At 37.1% G+C, this 6,000-nt stretch overlaps 1 pseudogene; it reads right to left on the reverse strand.

Moving 5' to 3' along the window:
* Positions 1 to 3,213: 3,213 nt before the first annotated feature.
* On the reverse strand, positions 3,214 to 6,000 carry LOC125835946 (receptor-like protein Cf-9 homolog; annotated as a pseudogene).

Below are 6,000 nucleotides of genomic sequence, written 5' to 3' on the forward strand. Positions count from 1 at the left end.
AACTGATTGACTGTCTGTCTATGAAGCCTCTAAAATACTGAGATGGAAGTTGGGACAGACCCCGCAACATCCTAATAAAACAAAAACTAAGAACACAAAATAATTGAGTCCTCCGGAAGGCAAGGAGGCTCACCACTGACTCTGGAGTGTTCAGCTGGATCAACGACTTGCAGGATGCTGATCCGGGGTACCTATATCTGCATCATAAGACGATGCAGGCCAACTGGCATCAGTACATGGAATGTATGAGTATGCGAGCTGGAAAACTAAGCAACATAGGCTAGAAGGAAATTTGGAAGAAACTGAAAAGTTTACCTTGCTCAACTCAACTCAACCTGGCTGACTTCTTTCAATATAAGGCAATTTAAAACAAGTGCGATATAAAGAAAGACTGTTTAAAACATGCTATAAACTCTGTGTGTATACAAAGATACAATAAGCCTGAAATGTATATAGAAATACAATGAACTGATGTATATAAAAATACAATAATCTCTGTGTATGAAAAATACAATAACTGCTGTGGGAGTTTCTCTAACCGACAACCATCACATAAGAGCTATAGTGATGATACAACGATCGACCTCACGCTGCCAGAGCATCTTATACCCGGCCAAAGGTATAAGACCTGAACTGCCTAATGGATCCACTAGTCTAATCTGAAAAGGATTCATCTAAAAAGTATGATCCTTTTCTACCCATGGTGGCTAACATGGTTCTATGGGGGTTGTGGGTTCTTTGAACGCTCCACCAATTCGGTGCTCGATACTACTCCCAAAAATGTACTGGCTCTTATATTTTTAAAACATATTTATTCCTGCTGATATGAGATAATTACTCAAAAACTAGCCCGAAGGCTCTTTTGGAAATCTCAGTTTCCAACCTTGTTTAAATGTAAAAACATTTCTTTAAAACTTCTTTGGGAATGCATAGTTCCCTAATAACTTTGAGAAATAAACCCAACTTTAAACTCTTTACTTTACTTGAACTCTTGGCTTGATGTGAAACTCTTAACTTAACATGAAACTCTTAACTTTTGACTTGACTTGAAACTCAATACTTTTGACTTGACTTGAAACTTGAGTCTAAAAAATGAAGCTAAAACATTCACTAAAGACTCTTGAACAACTTTAAAAACTTGCTTTGACTTACTTCACTTCTAAGCTTAACTCTTAACATCACTTGACTTCTAACTTTACTTGACTTGGAACTAACTCTCCTTGAATTGGAATATGAACTCAAGGGTAATGATTTGTGTTTGGAAGGACCCCATGATGATTAGGAATAATTTAGGACAGCTAGACTTAAGAAAAATTTCGAAATTTAATTCTGAAAACAGAACAAATTCTGTTCATAGAGGGAACACAGCTGCAACGCAGACTTGTTTCCTGAAAGCAGCTTGACTTTTCTCCTTCATGTTGCCAATTCTAAACCCTTTTAACTTCAAGGGTTCTTTTCCCAAACACATGGGGTCATAAACCCCTCAACATACAGTGGATTCCACTCAAAAACACAACCAAATCCTGTCCCAAATCAGCAAGAACTTTAACAACACAACCAACAACTTCAACAACCAAAATAGATCTTTTCTTGGAATTAAAAACGAGTTGGTGTGTGGGGGTATGAACCAACCAACACTAAGGATCATAAAATCCCTCAATATACAATAGATTTCAGCTCAAGAACACAACCAAATCATGTCCCACAACCAACAATAACTTCCACAACACAACTAATAACATCAACAACAACTAACAACTTCAACAACAAATCCAATCTTTTCTCAAATCATAAAATGAGCTTGGTGTGTGGGGGAAAGGATCAACCCACACTAAAGAACTCACATACCTTGATTGGGATCACCCCCGACGAAATTCCACGACGGAAACTTGTTGATCTCCTCTTTCTCCTCTTCTTCTCCTCTTCTTCTCTTCTTCTTCTCTTCTTCACTCTCAAGAATCCTAACTTTCTCTCTTTTAAAATGGAACAAAAATGATTCACAAACAGCCTAACACAACAATATAACCTCAAAAGAAATGATTTGTGAAAAGACCAAAATGCCCTTAAATTTCCGGACGGACTCCCTGTCAACTGCCCCAACTTTCAAAGGGCATAACTCGCTCATACGAACTCGGAATCGAGCAAACTCTGTGGCGTTGGAAAGATCATTCCACAAGCTTCACAACCATAATTGGAAATACTCGTAAATCATCCTGAGCTAGGAGTTACGACTACTCAAAGTTGGCCAAAAACTCACTGATTTCCACACTTTGCCAAATTTTCCAGATTCTGAATTTTTCCAAAAAAATGACTACTTCCAATTTCAAGCTTCTTCATATTCATTTTAAATTGTCGGATGTTACAAGTAGAACGGAGGAAACATGTTGTTATATTCCTCTAAGTTTAGTGATGGAACAGAGGATATCCTGGATGGTGTATATCGTCCAATTCAAGTAGTTTGATGACAATATGAGAAACTGTAGGCTCTGCTGGCTTAGGAGTGACTTTGAAATAGGACCTTCCTGCTGATTTTGTTTTAGTGTAACCTTCCAGCTGATGTTCCTGAAGATCTTATTCTGCATTGTATCTCGTTAGACAACCACTACGTTGGCAGCCACGAACAAAGGAAATATTTACAACATCATTACGTTGGTGTTAGTCCACAAGTTGATGATCAAGAAGTGTTTAAAATGATCATTGATTTGTATGCTTTGTGTAGAATCAACACATATACTTGAGATAAGATGGTAGCCATTTCTTTTTTTTCTGTTTCTTTAGTGTCTGTTGAGCATTTGTGTTGTTATGGAGCAATTTTCACTTTAGAAAGTGATGATTGGTACTAAGGAAGGAACTAAAGGGGTGTTCATCTGAACCCCGCTTGCCAAATAATCACACTTTATGTACAAGGTCAATTTATATGATAGATGATGAACTTTCTAGGTGAAAATATGCTGCTCTAGAGCTTTATACAGATTTTTATGTTTCTGAACTTAAATTTGAGTGTTCTATGTTTATCTTATGATGTCATGTGAAATACAATGGGTCCGATTGAATGATCTAAAGATTCAAGTTTATGTCTGATTTTTGTTTATCCATCGAATTTATTTCTACAAAGGAAGAGAAGTCGTGACTTTACTACTTGTGAAAATTACAAGTTTAATATTAAAATGCTAATAAATCAACTATATTACAAACTATGAAAGCTAAAGGCTTTTATCTGCATAATAGACTTGAATCCTGCAATTTTTAAAAATAAAGAAATAAAGTTAAGAGCTTTAAGGATGAAGGAGATGGAAATACATCGATAGTTAAGAAGTAATCTTTTGAAGGATATAGATCAATTAGTTGAATACCTGGAGGTTGCTACACACTAATATCTTTTTTTTGTGCTTTTTCATTCTCGTAATAATTCTGTGTTCCAATTGTACAGCCATCCTCGAAAAGCATGCTGGATATTGAGTTGACAACATTATATATATTACGGATAGTCCAATAACTAGACCACAACCGTAACCCAAGAGAACCGCCTGCCAACTGATCATTGGTGAATCTTCTTCTTCTTCTTGATCTAGCTCAACTGGAATTGTCTCTTGTGGTACCCTATCATCACGACCACAATCTCTTAAGGGCGGAAATCCACGTAATCCATCATTCCCTTGGTATGAACTGTTCTCAAACGTATCAAATTGTTTTCCTTTGGGGATGCATCCAACAAGATGATTGTGAGAGAGATTTAAGACTGCAAGAAATGTGAGGGATGCAAGTTGCGGTGGAATTTCTCCTCCGATTCTGTTAGATGAGAGATCCAATGATTCAAGTACAGATAGATTTTGCAATGATGCTGGTATATGACCTTCCAAGACATTATGAGATAAGTTCAACACACGAAGTCCAATGAGATCTCCAATAATATTTGGAATATGACCTTCCAATCTATTCCTTGAGAGATCGATAATTATTTGCGTAGTCAAAACTCGAAGAAGTTCGCCATCTAGTCCCTTTGTTGTCACTATCATAGAATTTGTGTAAATATAAGAAAATATATCTGCTACATACTCTCGGGTTCCACTGTTCTCACCATTTGTTTTCATGGCTTTCAAATTCTGAACAAGGCTTACTGGTAAATTTCCACTAAATCCATTGGATGAGAGATCTATGACTCGAATTTGAGCAAACAAGTTGTCAGTCCTTATAGGGCCGTAGAACTTATTTGATCTCAACTTTAAAATATGCAAATGAGGTAGGTCTCCCAACCATTTTGGAAATGTATCATTCAACTCATTGTTACCTAAATCAAGAAGTTCCAAATTTTTACAATTGATCAAAGATGGTGGAACTTTCCCCTGTAGCTTATTGCCATCCAATTTAATGATGTTGAGTCGGTTTCCAATACTAAAAGTTGTATTAATGGTACCACTAAGACTATCGTTGCTTAAATCCAAAATCCAAACTGTACTCATCTCACCCAAACATTGTGGAATCGTTCCTTCCAAATTATTACTTCTCAAATCTAGTAGAAACAATGTTTTCAGATCGCAGATAGCTGAAGCAATCTGTCCACTGATATTATTGTGTGAAAGGAGAAGAAGTTGTAGGCTCTGCTGGTTTAGGAGTGACTTTGGAATAGGACCTTCCAGCTTATTTTGGTTTAGAGCAACTTCTAACAATGTTTTGGACTTGAACTCTTGAATTTTTCCACTGAAAGTATTATTTCTCAAGTATAACACTATCAGCGATGGAAGATCGAATATCCAGGAAGGTATAGTCCCATTAAAGTGGTTTGATGACAATTTAAGCCATCGTAAGTTTTGTAAGCCACTTATGTTGGATGGAATTGGACCAGTTAGGTAATTAGACGAAAAATCTAATACTTCAAGCTGCACCGTCCAGCTTATGTTAAAGGATAAGAACTCAAGTTGCCCATTGAATTTGTTATATCCAAGTGATAACTCCCTGAGGTTTCCAAATCTCGAGAACTGGGAAATCGACCCTTCAAGAAGGTTATCACTAAGGGACAAGCTCTCTACGTGGGTGAGATTCCATAGAGGTTTAGGAATAGGCCCTGCAAGATTAGAATAACCCATGTCCAACTCATGAAGTGAAGTTAGATGGCTAAATGATTCAGGTATCCTACCGGTAATATTCAAAGAGATGTAACTTCATGAGTGATGCACTGCTATTCCATTTGGTTGTGGGAAACCTGACTGTGAGCTGGGGATTGTATGACAAATCGAGATATTCTAAGTTGGAAAGGTGGAAAACTCTTTCGGGAAATATCCCACGTAACTGTGTGCCTGGAAGCTGTAGAGTTGTTAAATGAGAAGAGAAATTCAGAGAAAAGGTGGAAGAGATGTTCACATAGTGAAGGTTGAACCCTCTTAATTGGGTCAAGTTCTTAAGGAGCAGTTCAAAATTGTGAGGCCCAAGACTAAGCTCATTTAGACCACTGATATGAAGAACGTGTAGTTTGGAAAGGTGAGAGATTTCAGAAGGGATTAGACCTGTAAAATTTGAATGCGACAAATCAAGATGCGTCAAACTTGAAAACTCACCAAATTTAGGTGAAATGAGAGATCAAGAGAAATTATTATAAGACAAATCAAGACTTTTGAGATTGGAGAGTTGAAAAAGGCTACCATTGGAATGCAACTTGCCTTGAAGTTGGCTGCAATGGAGATCAAGCTCAATCACCTGTCTTGTTGTCTCGTCACAATGAACTCCATCCCATGAGCAACAATCTGTGCTCTTGTTCCATGAAAGAGTTCTTGGATATGACTGAATCTCTTGGTCTGTTGTGTCGTAACAATAATCAGAAGCATTAGGATTGATGGTAAACATGTTCTTGAATTGTAGAAGAGAAAGAGCTTGATCTTCGGGGCACAAATGAGGTAAGGATGAGGAGAAAGCAAGTTGATAGAGAAAGGGATATAGCATAAAAAATACAAGTTTTACATAACCCATTTCTGCACTAAAAATGATCAAAACTAACTAAGTTCGTAG

Source organism: Solanum verrucosum, unplaced genomic scaffold (assembly GCF_900185275.1).
Source record: "Solanum verrucosum unplaced genomic scaffold, falcon-dt-bn FXZP01000284.1, whole genome shotgun sequence".
NCBI classification, from domain to species: Eukaryota; Viridiplantae; Streptophyta; class Magnoliopsida; order Solanales; family Solanaceae; genus Solanum; species Solanum verrucosum.